The sequence below is a fragment of the Numenius arquata genome, chromosome 3, assembly GCF_964106895.1.
Source record: "Numenius arquata chromosome 3, bNumArq3.hap1.1, whole genome shotgun sequence".
Taxonomy (NCBI): domain Eukaryota; kingdom Metazoa; phylum Chordata; class Aves; order Charadriiformes; family Scolopacidae; genus Numenius; species Numenius arquata.
The window spans coordinates 56,456,988-56,474,034 of NC_133578.1; positions in this window are offsets into that span (position 1 = coordinate 56,456,988).

Here is a 17,047-nt window from a genome sequence, read left to right on the forward strand (position 1 = left end):
TATTAGATGCTTCCTTTTCATGTATGTAGAAAAGGGTTGTCTATTTCAGTAGCAGTTATCACAGCTATTGCAAGTATTCTGCGTATTCCAGTTGCTAAATATGCAGTTAAAACTGCATTCAGTTAAGACTGAGACTGGAGGAGCACTTTTTTGTCAAAATTACTATTTCAAGTACTGTAACCACTGGATTTTTTTTCTAATTTGGTCCCTTGCTGAAGATACCAGCGCTGTGAATCTAAGCAGTATAGAGCTTTCAAGCTGTAGAATCTCTAATCGTGAACCGGAAGCGCTTTTGAGGAATTGGCTGTCTCTGATAAGCCAACATTGAGATCTCTAGCTTTCTCTTTTAATAATTAGCTTTTGGGTGAAAGAGTTGCATCTAACTACTGATAGCGAAATGGGGTTTGAAGTCTATTAAAAAAAATATTTACTGTGTAAAATTATATTTGCTTTTCTTATTGTTTTTATAGGTAAAAGGAGAGTGAGATCAATTGTTCAGTTGTGCTTATGCCCCTGTGCTCTCTCTCGCTTCCTTACAGAAGATAACAGCTGTGCTACCAGGTTGTTAAAGCGTGTAAAAAGGGTTTTCCCCTTTATTACCCAGCTCTGTCCCTTCCGCTGGCTTTCGTTATTCCTATGTATAGAGCGTTGTCTTGATTCTGAGCCCACTGTAACTGAGATTAAAAAAATAAACCCAACCCTCTTTACCCCTAGGTACTTTATCCACTGGAAGCATTTAATGCTGCTTCCCTGATCACAGAAGGAATCAGGCTAAAATGTTGTCTCTGTTAGTCATCTTAGTTCTCTTTTGACTTGGTTTTCAAAGCCTTCCTACAGACAAGTGCAGTATGAAGGCTTATGATTCCGGTAAGTATTGTACAAACTGCTGGATATTTGGCCCTGCTCAAGTGCCTGCTAAATCAGCACTAGATTCTTCTCAAATGAATGGAAGCAAGAGGCAGCTGGACAACAGAATGGCACCGCCCCCCCAGGGTGAGGGAAGCAGGACAGGTTTGCAGCTCCAGAGGGATGTGGATGAGCTGGAGGAACGGGCTGGCAGGCACTGTGTGAACTTCAGCAGAGAGAACTGCAGAGTCCAGTGCTTGGGGAGAAACAACCCCTGTGCACCAGTACAGGCTGGGGGCTGACTAGCCAGGAAGCAGCTCTGCAGGAAAGGACCTGGGACTGCTTGTTGCAAAGGCCAACCATCTCCTGGTATGTTGTAAGAGGGTAGCCATCCTTCGCCAATACTTGGCACTTGTGAGGTCATGTCTGAGCTCTGTAGCACAAGAAATGGATTACTTCGATGGAGGAAGTCCAGTGGAGGCTACCCAAGCTCTTCAGGGGGCTGGAGCATGTGACACACTGGGAGAATTGTGTCTCTTCATATTGGGGAAAAGACAGAGAGAAAGCAAAAGACAGATGTTACCGATACTTAAAACTGCCTGAGCAGAGGATACAATGAAGATGGAGCCTTCTCGTGTGCCTGAGCACTTCTCGGAGCTACATGGTAGTAAGGTGAGAGGCAGAGGACAAAGTTTGAATTTGGGAAACTCTCATTAGAGAACGGTGGCTTGACCTTGGCTGGCTCCTTCTGCCCAGCAGCACAGAGGAATGGGGAGTTGGGGGGTTACGGTCAGTTCATAACAATTCCTCTCTGCTTCACCTTCCTCCTCACACTTTTCTCCTGCTCCAGTGTGGCTCCTTCCACAGGCTGCAGTCCTCCAGGATAAACCTAATCTAGCATGGACCCTCTGTAGACCACGTTTCTTTCAGGGCATGTCCACCTGTTCTGATTTGGGTGCTCCAGAGTCTACAGCGTGGATATCTGCTCCAGCATGGGCCTCTCCGTGGGCTGCAGGACAATACCTACTCCACTGTGTTCCACACTGTGGGCTGCGGGGAAATAACCTGCAGTGCATTGCCTTTCAGTAGTGCGTCTAGACCAGACTTGTCTGTGCCTGAACAGGTTCAAAATGGCTGCTTATACGGGAGGGAAGATTATGGAGTATTAAACTCTAGTGACCAGCCATGGAACAACTGGTGTCTCATGCCATCAGGCTTTCCTAGTGGTGAAGAGAGAGACTTTGGATACAGGAGGTGGGAATAAGTCTGTTACATTTGATTTATAGGGAAAGGCTAGAACGAAAAGCTTCTCTTTTTACATTTTGTTACATTTCTGTGGTTCTTAAAAGACTTCTGGCAAATGGAGCAGGGTTTGAACTACTGAGAAATGGAAAAATTGCATTCTGTTTCTGAGAAGCATGCCAGGTGATTAAGATAGAGAGTAATTTGTGGAAGAAATGAAGAACGTAGTCTACTCTGGAATGTGAGGAGTATGGGAATTTTAGTTTTATTATACTGAGTAACAACAGATGATTTATGTCCTAATAGGAAAAGCAGGCATGACTGGATTGTCACAATTTACATGTCTGTAGTCAAAATCTGAGAAGGGGAGACAGCTGCTGCACAGCAGGATGTACTAATATTTTAATAGCAATGTATGAGTATTTTAGTAAATTTAACATGGATTTTGAAATGCTGATGGATACCGTTAGGAAACTGAATGAAACTGTGTTCCAGGAGCACCAGGACTGGGGAGGAGGAGTGGAGAACTGGGCAGAAGAAGAGGAAAGGTGGTAGCTGGGAGCTCATGAAAGGGGCAGTTAAGCAGATAAAGAGCCAGTCAGTCTCATGAAAGAGCAGGAAAGGGTATGGGGGGAGCATCACCATAGCTGAGGACAGAGTAGGAGAGAATTTCAGTGAATTTAAGGAAAAAGAAGCACAAATGAACTTTCTGGAAGAAAACAAACATCTCTCTATCTTGAAGAAGGGCAAGAAGAGGGTCTGGGGAGCTACAGTCTGGTCAGAGTCGCCTTGATCCCCAGAAGATGATGGAGCAAGCTATTAAGGACAGGAAGGTGATTAAGAGTAGTCAGTGTTGATTTGTGTCTTACCAATCTGATAGCCTTCTACAATGAGATGACTCGGTGGAAGAGGAGAGCAGTGGATGTGGTTTATCTTGACTTCAGCAAGGCCCTTGACACAGTGTCCTATAGCATCCTAGTTGACAAACTGATGAAGTACAGACTAGTTAAGTGGACAGTGAGGTGAATTCATGGGCTCAAAGGCTTGTAACCAGTGTCATGGAGTCCATCCAGAGACCAGTTACTAGTGGTGTATCCCAGGGGCCACTACTGGGGCCCGTACTGTTTAGTGTTTTTATTAATAAACTGGATGATGGGACAGAGTGCACCCTCACCCAGTTTGCTGGTGAAACAAAACTGGGAGGAGTGGCTCATCTACCAGATGGTCCCTGTTCAGAGGTCCCCTGATACACTGGGGAAAGGGCAGACAGGAACCTCCTGAAGTTCAACAGAACTTCACTGTTCACTGAAGTCCCGCATCTGGGGAAGAATAACTCCTTGTGCCAGTACAGGCTGGTGGTCAACGGGCTGGGAAGCAGTTTTGCAGTAAAAGGACCTGGGGCTCCTTTTGGAAAAGAAGTTGAGTAAGAGGCACCAACGTGCCCTTGCGGTGGAGAAGGCCGACAGCATACCTTAGGAAGAGCATTGCCTGTGGGTTGAGGAGGGTGGTTAGTCCCCTCAACTCAGCACTGATGAGACCACATCACAGAATGACAATATTTGAGGTTGGCATGCACCACTGAAGATCACCTAGTAAGAATCTGTAAGAATCAAAGATAGAGTCAATCATTAATGCTTCATCTTTCAAAGGTCTGGGGTTTGTGTATCACCAAGAATATTTAAATATTTAATAATATAGTAATATTTAAATTCCTGCAACTTCATTGAACTGAATATGATTTTCCTGAGATTCATTTGAGCCTACAAGTAGATTATTGCAATGTTTTATTTCCCTGAGATTTTGAGGCTAGATGGTGGTGCTGGTGAGACCTGAGAAGCTGTGGCTGTGTGGACACTTTTGGAAAGTCCTGCACTGGACAAAGCCAATGGGAAAACTACAGGGAAAGATAAACGAAGCAAAAGTAGATGCTGGAGATCCAGCTTTGAATAGACAACTGCACTTTTACATTAAAGAGTTACAAAAAAAAGAAGGAAGGGTGAGCATGCGCAATCATAGAATCATAGAACAGAGTTGGAAGGGACCTTAAAGATCATCGAGTTCCAGCCCCCCTGCCATGGGCAGGGACACCTCCCACTAGAGCAGGTTGCTCAAAGCCCCATCCAGCCTGGCCTTAAACACTTCCAGGGATGGGGCATCCACAGCTTCCCTGGGCAACCTGTTCCAGTGTCTCACCACCCTCACAGTAAAGAATTTCCTCCTAACATCTAATCTAAATCTCCCCTCTTCCAACTTAAAACCATTACCCCTTGTCCTGTCACTACATCTCCTGACAAAGAGTCCCTCTCCAGCTCTCCTGTAGGCTCCCTTCAGATATTGGAAGGCTGCTATAAGAACTCCCTGGAGCCTTCTCTTCTCCAGGCTGAACAACCCCAGCTCTCTCAGCCTGTCTTCATAGGGGAGGTGCTCCATCCCTCTGATCATCTTCGTGGCCCTCCGCTGGACCCATTCCAACAGGTCCATGTCCTTCCTGTGTTGAGGACTCCAAAGCTGGACACAGTACTCCAGGTGGGGTCTCACTGTTTGCTATTTATTGCCCCCAGTATCGTTCTAAAAAATGTGGTGGTTTTAGCTGTTGTCCTATACAGGCTGTGCCAGTTTTGGCTGGGATAGAGTTAATTATCTTCATCGTAGCTAGTATGGGGCTATGTTTTAGATTTGGGCTGAAAACAGTGTAGATAATGCAGGGATGTTTTCGTTACCGCTGAGCAGCGCTTGTACAGCGTCAAGGCCTCCTACCAGCGAGCAGGCTGGGGGTGCACGAGAAGTTGGGAGGGGACACAGCCAGGACAGCTGACCCCAACTGACCAAAGGGATATTCCATACCATATGACATCATGCTCAGTATATTAAGGAAGGGGAGACATTCAAAGTTATGGATCTCATCTTCCCAAGTAACCGCTACGCGTGATGGAGCCCTGCTTTCCTGGGGGTGGCTGAACACCCACCTGCCAATGGGAGGCAGTGAATGAATTCCTTGTTTTGCTTTTACTTTACCTATTATCTTTATTTATTATTGTCTTTATCTCAACCCACAAGTTTTCTCACTTCGACGCTTCTGATTCTCTCCCCCATCCCAGCTGCGTGATGCTCAGTTGCTGGGGTTAAACCACGACAAGGCTCATTAAGAGCCTCTCCTGTCTTACAACATGTCTGCGTGTGTGCGCTCTAACAAATTGGTTGGATTGAATAGTCTTCAGAAATGAAGTCTTTAGTTTTCACCTCTAGAGAGCGATCTCGAACTATTTTCAAAAAGCTGCCAGGGTAAAACTTTCACGAAGCCTTTGCTGAATAATTTGGGTTTGAACTAAAGTGTTTGATCTTTTAATGATTTCATCTCATGGTGTCATAATACCAAGGCAATTTTTAATGTTATCCATAATTATTATGCTTTGCTTCCCCATACTCTCTAGAGATTCATATGGCGCTGTGCATGTGTTAAACCTCTCAGTGAAGAGCCTGAAGAGAAGAGATTGACATGTCCTGACAGTGGAACGGAATTCTGGAGGACTCAGAATTGCTGCTTAAAGTTCTATATGTCTAATTTCAGGTACATTATGGGATTTCAATATTTTAAAAGTGGATTCTTTGACTGTACTGTTTACTATTTCTGTTATTTTTACCAACTATTAAATGAAGGGATTATTAGGGATCATGTTCTTTTTCCATCAAAGCAAAAGTATTTAACTTCCAACCTTCTGTATCATCTCCTTTTGCAATACACAGCCCTACTTTACATCCACAGCAACACAGGGTAAAGACAGTGTGATCCTGCAGCTGAAGGCTGTGAAACTTTGTCGCAGGCCTTTTTTTCTTTTTTTTAAATAGATTTTTGAATTTTTTGATATGTGAAAATATTCTTGTAATTCCTGAGCTATCAAATTTTCCTTCCACAACAAACTTAAAATCTAAGTTTAATATTCAAAATGTAGGGTTTTGATAACTTATAATAGAGCCTGGCAGAGGCTTGCCTTTTCTCTCCAGACTCTTCAGGAGACAGTCATGGTCTGTGGGGACAGAGGCACTGTGGACATCGTTACACGGTTACTTTATTCTTGAGTATGTCTGTTTTGCCGTTCTCTACCTTGTGTCAGTAATAGTGTCAGTCCAAGGCAGATCTGCCAGCTGGTCCAGCTGAAATCCACTTGTTTTCCCATGTACTGTTTACCTGCTTCAGCTAATAGAAAACAGAAAAACTGTTTTTCAACTTAACTTCACCTGTAAACGTGAGGGAGAAAGCGACTGTAAGAACAAACATCCATCTGGGATACACAGGACAATCTCACTCAGTAAGGACCGCTTTCCACACCGGAGCCAAGGGCAATGGCTTATCCTTGCTTGCTCCCCAGTCCTGTTCTGCTCTGTCATATCACCTTGGTCGCATCACTCTGCCCTAAGTCATTGCATGCTCCTTACTGAATCTCTTAGTTCTTTGTCCTTCTGCTACTCCAGCTTTCCTGTCTTCCCCTTGCTCTCATTCTTACACTCTTCCACTGCTCCCTTCCCTCTTTCCTCTTGGATTTCTACGCTGCCAGCACGTGGTTGCCCTAAATTCAGATGCATCCTTGTCTTTATCTCCCATAGCTAAATGGCAACCTAACTTGCATTTTCACCCATGTGAAACTTCATAGACATTAGTAAAACGATTTCTTTGACAATACTGCTTCAGAATTGGCTGTATTTCGCAATGTTCTTGTTGACTGTGTTGTTACAAGAGAATTGTAATATGTTCATCAGGGGTTATCCAACCCGGACCAGGCGCTAGAGCACATGAATTGAGGCCTGTTGTGCTGCAGCGATCATCAATGCTCCAAAGCATCATAAGACAAAGTGTACACTGACTGATTATTTGATCAATCTATTTATTATGGTCTATTGATTAAGGGTCTGGAAAAACTAAGTTATATAGAGATTTTTTCAGTTACTGATAGTACAGAAAATGTTTGAAGAGGCAAGATGAAAAGACAAAGTTTTGACAAGCTACTGAAGCCAAACTGTCCCAAAATCCCAGTTGCTCCTTTTGAATCTGTGGATCAGAATTACCTGTATTGGTGTTTTTATAGCTCAGTTCAAGGTTAAGCTTCAGTAAATAGGCGCCAGAAAAGAACACGAAAACAACTCCATGAGCTTGGACAAATGCAATAGGAAACACACACAAAATCAAGCAAAGAGAGGTTCATCAGAGTGACAGGTCTGTACTGCTGCTGGGACTGTTGTGGGAGAGATGTTAGTACCAATACGGCACCACAGGCTTTATCAGCCCATCGTTTATATACCGGGCATCGAGACTGCTTAGAAGGGCTGAGCACATTTAGAGACACGGTAAGGTGGAGAGAAATGTCCATGATACCAAGTCTCATGCTATAGGAACTCCTTATTGTCATGTGTTCTAAACTAACTAATATTTTTGGTTTCTTTACTTCTGTAAAGTAGCTGTTTCTAATAATTTTCTAATTTTTTCTAATGGAAAATACTTTAATTATTTAAGTAGAGTCTAAAAATAACTTTAAATTCTTTTTTTAAAAAAAAGCTTTAAATTCTTTTAAAAAAGCTTTAGGTTCATTAAATATTTCAGCTGAGCTTCTGAAAAGGTATTACATAGGAAATGAAGAAAAGGATTCTTTTGCGTTTAGGTGAGAAAACCTCTTATAATAATAAAAATACTTATTTAAATATACAAGCATTTCAAACCTTAGAGCTTCAAAACTCTAAAAGCTAAAATGAATGAGTTAAATACCCTCCCCATTTCACTTAATGACAGTCTTGCCACTTGTTTCAGTCAGGCTAGGATTACGCTTGAAATAGTGAATCAAACCTGTAATTTCCCTGTTGCTCTGCTTTCCTGCATGACAATTCAGGTTCCTTATTCGAGCCTTTGTATTGCTCACTGGCTCACACGCACCCGACCCCAAGGAATTTAATAGTCCAATCTGAACAATAATACAAAAAACATTTATGTTTAAAATAACTATGTGGGAATGTTATTCCTCTTGAAATATTTCCTAATAATAATAAAAAAAAATCCCCAAACTGTGAAGTTTGAGCTTCAAAAGAAGATAAACGTGAATTTCACAGCCATCTTTAAAAGCAGGTCAGCTATTACCGTGCTAATATTAATTTTTTTCACATAATTAAAACCACCTTGCTATATCTTGACTTAAGCAAATCTTTTCAAATAATAAATCAATAAATTTTAGGTATCCAACCTTTTTGCATAACATGGCAAAGGCGTCTTTATCAGCATGAATGTCTCCTGTGAAAGAATGGAAGGAGCAGAGTTAGACAGAAGGCAGCTTAACCAAGCAAGACGAGGTACAAGATTCAGCTCCAGGCAGCAAAAACCACGCTGTTTACACGTAAGCTGGGTGTCTAAGCTTTCAGTATAGACAACCTGAGATGTAGAGTTTGTTTACAGCTGAGTAAACAGAGCTGTCCAGTGACATTGCACACACCATACGACAGCTGAGATACCCTGGTAGGACTGGTGCGTAAGACATGGGGCCAATGGGAGATCTAGATCCTTCTGGATCCTGTCTGGATCATGGATCACTAGGTGCTCTGCTTATCCACCTGACTTGAAGCCCTTCTGGTTGGGCTGTTGAATTGCTCTCAAGCTATTCCTAGATCCCCGCTGGGGATAATGGGGCATAGATAGTTAGATGTCTTCATCCCTAACTGAATCCCAAGTGCTTCATTTCCATACTGTGATGTCTCCAGCCTCCTGTCTCAAGCTGCAGTCCTTCCACGGAGCCCTCTGCAAATCACTGGTTTGCAGTGTTATGCTGGGCTGCTTCAAGACGAAGCTTTCCTTTTTTTGCTGTTGCTTTTCAAGTGTTCCTGAAGCTACTTAAATTTGTGGGGTTTCTCCCTATCCTTATGATGAATGACGCGCAGAGCATGAAACAAAGGTGCTGCTGCCCTGGTGGGTGTGCACCCAGCTGAACGTTGAACTCACTGGTATCGTCTCAGTGATACAGCCGTGGCCCGTGACAGCAGATCTGGGCTCGTGACTTTTTGTCTCAAGCATTAGGAACGCAAACAACACAACCGCTGCCCTCCCAGCTCTCGGTCTACCATCCTCCGAGGCCGGCTGACGCAGGCTGCCCTGCTTGCAGAGATGTATGTGGAACAATAAACCCAGTAAGGCACACACTAAGGGCTCCCAGGAGCGGGGTGAAACTGCGAATAAATCATCTGTGTGCTGAAGTGAGGTCGTGGGCAGACTTAATGGCCAAGCGAGGCAATGCCCTCCAGCAGCGTGTGGGTCTATAGCACAGCTCCTTCTGGAAACCGCAGCTGGGTAAATCCAAAGTTCAGGGAATGTTCTGGGCCTGAATGAGCAGGCTTTGCCTGCGTTAGGTGACATCTGGAGAAGGCTGATTTTTCACTAACATGACTGTTTAGTTACTGTCTCCTCACTGCGCTCCAGAGTAACCTCACGATCATGGCTGAGATGAGAGATTTTCTTGGATGATAGCTCTTGTTCCCTGGCCTCTCTTCTTTACCCCCATTTTCCTCTTTCCTCCATGAAGATGAGGAAATCTACTGGTTTTATCTGAAGTTAGGCTTCTCCCATTCTCTGATTTGCCATGGCAGTAGCAATAACAGGGTGGTAGCCGGGCTGAAGTTACAGAAGGCCATACAGCTGGCCGACACGAAGTGCTCGTACCATCATGTACCATAAAAATAGGCCTTGAAGCCTTTACAGTTGTGACTAACACCGTGGTCATGCCTGAATTCCTCCTCCCTCTCTTGGATCACGTCTCACTACTTGCGCACAGAGATGTCAGCATACAATCTTGCACAAACCTCTGACTCTTCTCTTCCTGAAAGATGGGAAAAGAAAAATGTTCCTTTAGCGGGGCCAGAATTGACTTCTCTGACCTCCCCTCGCAGCTCTGTTGATTTATTTTGAGCAGGACTCCTCGAGTTTTCGCATGAGGATCTTCAATGCCAGAAATCACCAGGGCTGCATTTCCCCTCTCCCTCGCCTTGAGGTCTGGGTCTGATCAGACTCTACAAATCTGTTATGTTTCTCCTCACGCACTAGGCCAGCATGAAAGAAGATCATAGTTATTTTATCTTAATCCACAGTCCCTGATGCTCTCCTGAGGGAAGCACTCTAGTGTGGTGAGTTCACCTCATGAACCAAGAGACAAGACCAGCAGGAGACCCAAAGCCGAAGACAGGTCATGAAAATCTCATGTCATTGTGGGACAACTTCTTCCCAGGCAGCTCTCTGATGGTTTTGTACATAGATAATACAAACTGCTTCCCTTTCAAAACGAAGTAGCAACAGCAGATAGGGATACAGGCTGCCCAGGGAGGTTGTGGAGTCCCCTTCTTTGGAGATTTTCAAGACCCGCCTGGATGCAGTCCTGAGTAACATGCTCTGACATGCTCTGGGCAATCCTGCTTCAGCAGGGGAGTTGGACTAGATGATCTCTATGGTCCCTTCCAACTCTAAAAATTCAGTGAAATAATTCTTAGGAGAAGGTGATTTTCAAAGTTGTCAAGCTTTTATGTAACATTTATGTTCTATTCAGTCATGACGATAGATTTCTTTTGATGAAGACCGGAGAGTGAATGTGTTCAATTCCAACAGGATATTTATGTGCAGCAAACCACAGAATTTCAACAAGTAACTTCTGCAGCTGGATCGAAATGGCTCACTGAGCTAGTGCTTTTTTCGTGGTAAAACACATAATCTTAAACAGCTAAATAGAATAACAGTTCAGTAAGCCATAGTTCTACTTAAATTATGGTAGTGCCATCCTCTCCGTTTCAAAATGAAAGTAAAAGTTTGCCTCATTTTTGGCTCTTCTGTCTTAGCAGGAGTTTTCAGCCATTTGAGGTCGGCTGTATCCTAGTGAACTCACTTCTTCCCATGTGGATATCAGATGGGATTTGCCAGGTTAAAATGCCAAAAAGTAGATAGGAAGAAAACCCACAAGGAAAAGCACAGTGTTTCAAAGTTAACAGATTTTTATTCAGTGTATAGGTCCTCTGCTTTGTATCTTTGAAGGAGGAAAATGGTATCACAGTTCTTCAAGCAGCACATATTAAAAATGTCTAACAGTGAAACCTAGCAACGGTTTATGTTGAAATTTTGGTATTGTATGAAAAAGCAGAAACTTCAGCTCATCGTTCAGCCACGCCACTGCAAGAAAGTTGTAAATCATCATGTTCAAACTCAGAACAATTCATCACTAATAAATCAAGTTAGGTATATTGAAATGGGTTTTCAAAACCTAACCGATACGTAGTGATGAAGCTCTTGAAATAAGAACAATAAAATTCAATTATTATTTGCATCCAAATCTTTGTTCAAAATGTCTGTGATAACTAGTAAGGAAGTCGAGAGCAGCCGGCCTCCTTCACAGGATAGATCTTTCACTTGATAGACCTCTTGGCTTTTATACACCATGTCCTAGTTTGTGTACCAGCACGGCATCTCATACAATGTGTGTGTATTTACTTTGTCAGCAACCCAAAGGCTGGAATATTGCTGTTTTGCAGGTTTGAGAAATGAGGCATGGAGCTAAACCTCCAAATTTCCAGAGATGCTCAGATTTGTAAATCCGTCTGATCTTAATTTAATTTAAGCCCAAATATTCTAATACACTTAAATGTCATGTACTTACATTTAGACACAAAGTATGGCAGAGTAGAGGATCACAAAATTCATAATTTAATAAATTCATCAAATAAATAAGAGTGCAATTAATTATTTAATATTATTAACAGGTTAAAATCAGTTATACTGCTTCCACAATAGTGAGATAGTGTGTTACCACTGGAGAATAGCTATTTTGAAACAGATTATCTTCCTTTTCCTTTCCTCAATCGACAGACTTCCCCCTATAGTTTGGTTGACTAAGGTGTTAAAACCAGTAGCAAATTTAAACTGAGGCAAATGAGTCTGTCTTAAGTTAGCCAGCCCTTGAGTTGCCGTTGTTGACAGACTGGCACATCACGGCAAGCAGAGATCACCGCTACCTTACGTTAATTCACAGATGAGTCAACTCTTTAAGATACAAATGAATGGACCTGCTCTTAACAGAGGCAAAAAAATCATAGCTGAAGAAGAAAAAGCTCCTTCAGAGGAAAAGGGCTTGGTCATTCAATGGAGAGGGAAGATGCAGCCCTTGCAACACGGCATTTCTGCGCCATCCGTAAGCAAGAGACTATTGCTTCTGGCAAACGGAGCTGAACCGACCAGGAGCGGCCACCAGCCCTGCTCCGCTTCCGAGGGGAAAGCGCATAGCCCTGTTGTCGTCGTTCAGAGAAGGAGTGGAAGGAAGCAATAAATAATCTGCTGAGATGGGAATGGGTAACGGAGATATATTTTGAAACTGATGTAAATCCTGTTGGGTGACGTGCTGGTGAGTCAGGAGGGTGGGTGGAAGTGATTTTGCATAATAGCGGTATCATCTGCTTTCTCCTCTTGCACTGACACACAACGGCAAACACAGGCACTGTGCAGCAGCCGGTGAGTCAGATGCCGTGTACCAACCTAAAAGGCCTGAAACCTCAAAATATTTACAGTTGCATTTCACATCTCAGTGCAAAAAGGCATTGGGAGAGGGCATTGGTGGTGTACCCCTGTTTTGGTTTCCCCTGGGACTGACCACATCTTAGCCCGGAGTCAAAATGTTGGAGGAGGCTTAGGAAGAAATTGCTCTAGACTCCACAGTGTTTAGACAGAACAAAAGGTGACATGATCAGGAGAACAGGCTCTTTCAAAATTAACATTTATAAAGAATGAGGATGAATTCATAAATAATTGTACGGAGGTAAGTTTTCAATTTAATTTGTAAAAAAGCTCAGCAGAAGTGCTGGAGCTCAAAGGAAGACTCATACATCAGGAAAGGGTTGTGCTGAAGCTCAGAAATATTCAAAAGCGCTTATTGAATGGAAATTATCTTTATCTCTCATTTTAAAACATTTTAATTATTAAATGACAAAACATGATTTTAAAAAAAAATCAGTGTGATTGCTCCTAATTGAACTCTTACCTAACACAAATGTAGTCAAACCCTGCCAGTTTCCCTCCTTATTTTCCATCCTCTTGGCACTGTAGGGAATGGAAACAAGGCCTAAGAAGGGAAGAGAGCCAAATGTTGTATTTTGTCAGGTTTCTAGTTGACTGAATGGACCTTGTACGTATAGAATTAGCAATTCCTCGCCTTACAGTGCTTTCCTAATGCAGTACACAACTAATGGAGTGTCTACCTACTTCCTTTTTAATTGCATTTACATTTCCCTGTGCTGTTGCTTTAGGCTCTTAGAGCATCTAGTCTATAATAAAACAAATGAATTACCTATAAACAATTAAAACATAGCAGTACCTGCTTAATCTTGTAATACCCACAGAGAGAAGAATGCATCTGAAGGAAAAAAAGTCAAAGCTATTTTAATTAAGATTTAGGTATTAGGGCCATAAAATTTCAGACTCGCTGTGCCAGGAACATCTTAAGTGATAAATGTTTACCCAGTATGATAGTTACATGAAATACTGATTTCATAACCAGGTTTTATGATTTACCTTCTTAATTAGGGACAAAGTGTAGAACAGAGTACAAGGTAAACAGATTTTATGTGGAGGAGCTCTGCAGAGACTCGGGTAAATGAGAATAAATCCATCACCACCCAGTGCCACTACTCAGTTCGCAGTCTGAGGTTTCCAGCGACTTTATGGCTGGTGCCGATGGCAGGTTCCACAAGGCGCCAGCGGCTGATTTGCACCCTTTTAGCGATAAACTCAATAGCTCCTTCCTCTGGGGAGTGCCACCCACAAATTCTCTGTGGGAAAAATTTCCAGCCTCTCTCTGTATTATCCTTGCTGCACTTACACTTCATGTCCTCGCTGGATATTACACTTGATCTGTCCTGCTCAGGCTCCTTAGCCAATAGATATTGAAACACTCTCCAATAAAGCCTGGTGTGCAGCTGACAATTATTTTTTTTTCCCCAGAAAATAATTTTATTTCACCAGCTGCCAGTTTATTTGGACAAGTCTGGGACACCCAGAGGGACCGGAGGAAGACCTTCAACCTTCTTTAAAAAGGAGGAGATCTCAGCTTGGCTGTCACAACCTGGCAATACTTCGTTGGTCGTGTTTTCACAGCTGGTTACTGCACCCTTCAAACACCCCAGTGACATGAAAGAGATGCAGTGGAAGAGCGAGTTAATTAACTTCTTCCTATTTATGAGCTGTTTGGAGACATCTTACCAAACCTTCAGCTGTAGCTAATATTGAATATCACATATAGATTTTCAGGAAACTGTGATTACTAGATTGAAAACTTTCTTGGTTTGAATGGCCATATGAGATAAATGAATGCTATCATTTCCTTGTCGAAAGAAATGCATAATTAATGCAGAGCAATGTGGAAATTGTACGGTATACATTTGAAAATTGAGAGAAATATTTGAGCAATCAAGCCAAGAAAATGATATTTTCCAAGTACTCACAACAGTAAAGATGCATGCTTTATCATTTACTTGAAGTAAATATGTGCTGTCAGGAGGAAAGCTGATTCAAATACACAATGTGAAAGCTTCAGAGGCAATCTCGCTTCTAGGCATATCGCAAGCTTGGAGTGATGATGTCAAATGGACATAACACAGCTAATTAATTTTGTTTCTCCTCAGATACACAAAATACCTGACTAGAAAGAACAAGTTTTAAATACAAACCTCTCTCTCTCTCCCCTAATGACACCCTTGAACCACAGGGGTCCTTAGATAAGTGGGTAAAGGGACCTCCCATCTGCTTTCTGGCATGAAGTGAACAGGTTTATGAGAAAATCTGGGGCCTAAACCCACCATTTAGCTGGTGGACTTTAGCTAAACACCATCCAATAGAACAAATGGAGATACCACCCAAAAAGCTTAAGACAGGCAGGACATCTTTTGCCTAAACCTCCTATTGCTCCTTCTGAAAGCAAATACAAAAACTAACGTACAGCTAGTTGGGGTCACTGGGGTACAAAAGAATTAATTTGACCCCAGTAATTTTGAAGGGAAAATTAATAATGGGTCCTACCACAATTTCATATGGATTTTATGAGGAAGTGTGTATCTTAATTATTTTAAACCCATTTTAAAAAAATTATAAATGTAAAATCCCCAAAAGTCCTTTCCCTTGTTCATCCCCTGCCCTTTACTTCCTACTCCCATTTTTGAAGTAGCATATTTTGAAGCCAGCATCCAGAGAGCAGACATTACTGACAGCCTGAGAAGGGCTTTAGTGGGCATCAGGCAGCACAAAAACCAGAACAGCTGAAATACAGTCCAAGCTCCACTAATAGGATCTCTGGGAGACCATCTTTTTGCTAATGATTAATGGAGAGAGGTCACATTTTACTGCCTTAATCATCTCCTGGCATGAAGGTAACAGCATGACAAATTAAACAAGACCCAAAAAATTGAACTGTTAATCTCAGTCCTGCCAGGCAACACCACCTCAGCTGCTGAAGTAAAGGAAGAAAAACAAGTTGGAAAGTTTCTCCCCCCAAGATTTCTGCAGATTTCAGTTCTTCACTCGCACACTACCATCAGCCTCTTCCTGCCCTACACCCATTGCTCTCCACCCGGCTTCACCAGCGGATTAGTTCCCATCCGATTACGCCACCGGAGGAGACGGACTCAGGCCAAGGATTCATCTGATTCTGGGTATTTTCCGTGTTTCTGAAGGCAGATTTCCTTTTCTGTCCACTTTCTTCCCTGATCTCGTTCTCAGTGCAAAAGTAGTATTATTGTACTAGTATTCTCATGTCGTGACCGTGCTGTATTAAAGCTGCCACCATCCGTTTCGTGTCAGCCAACTCACATTTCATTGCCGTCGCTCGTGGAACCGGCCCAGGCCCAGTCTCACAGCTGCTGTGTACCTCACACTTTGCTCTTTAGCTCAGGAGTGAATCAGAAGGGCACAGATACATGAACATTGTGCCCCACACTCTTGCCAGTGAGAAGTAATTTTCTTAATTAATCAGAATGGATTTTGATGCAAAAGTACCTGTGATTGATTGCATTTGACTTTTTTAACAAAACAATGCAAAACTCTGTTTTTTTTCCCTTTGTCTCTTAAATTAATTTAAAACACACCAAAGAATAAATGTCCTTTTAGCTGCGGAAAAAATTTCCAGTTTCAAAAAGCAGGTTTCAGTTCCACTAGGAACTGATGAAAATAAAATTAAACCATTCATACTAGAGCTAAAAAAGGTATTTTGTTTGTATTAGTCATGCAAACATTTTTATTTCGAAGGATTTTTAAAATTCGTTTGAACTTTGTCAAACCTTAATATTTGAGAGTGAAAATTATGACGTCTTAGTGTTGTCCAACTGATTTAATAAAGTGATCAAAAATGACACCAGACACTTCAATATGAAAGCAGTAATAGTTATATTCTTACTTTTCTGCAGTAATATGTTCCATGTTCCACCAAAAATGAAAATTTGACATTTGATGCAAAGTACAACTGTAAAGGAGGCACCTCTGTAGGGCTCAAGAAAAACAAACGTGGTTTGATATAATGCTTTAAGACCCTACTTTACATTTATGGTCTAATTCCTCTCTAGTGGTGGTAGTAATAACGGAAAAGAAAGAGAAGCCTTTCGTTGTTCTCTTGCCAGAGGCTTTTGAAAGGTTTGAAAATTGTGCTAGGAAAAAAATATGTTGGAAGGTGAACTACAGCTAGAACTGAGATCTAAGGGGTGTGAAAGTACATGTGCAAGGAGACAGCATCCTGTCAGAGCCCTGCCAACTTTTGAGACAGAATGAAACAAAATAAAAAGACTCCTCAGGTTCTGTTCCAGCGTGCATGTTGGTTAGCGCTCTCGGTCTAGAAAGTTGCTTCACACAATTTCAGTGTGAGACAGGGACTGTGTTGCTCAGGTTTCCATTTGGAGACTCAAGCACGTCTGGCAGTTTCTC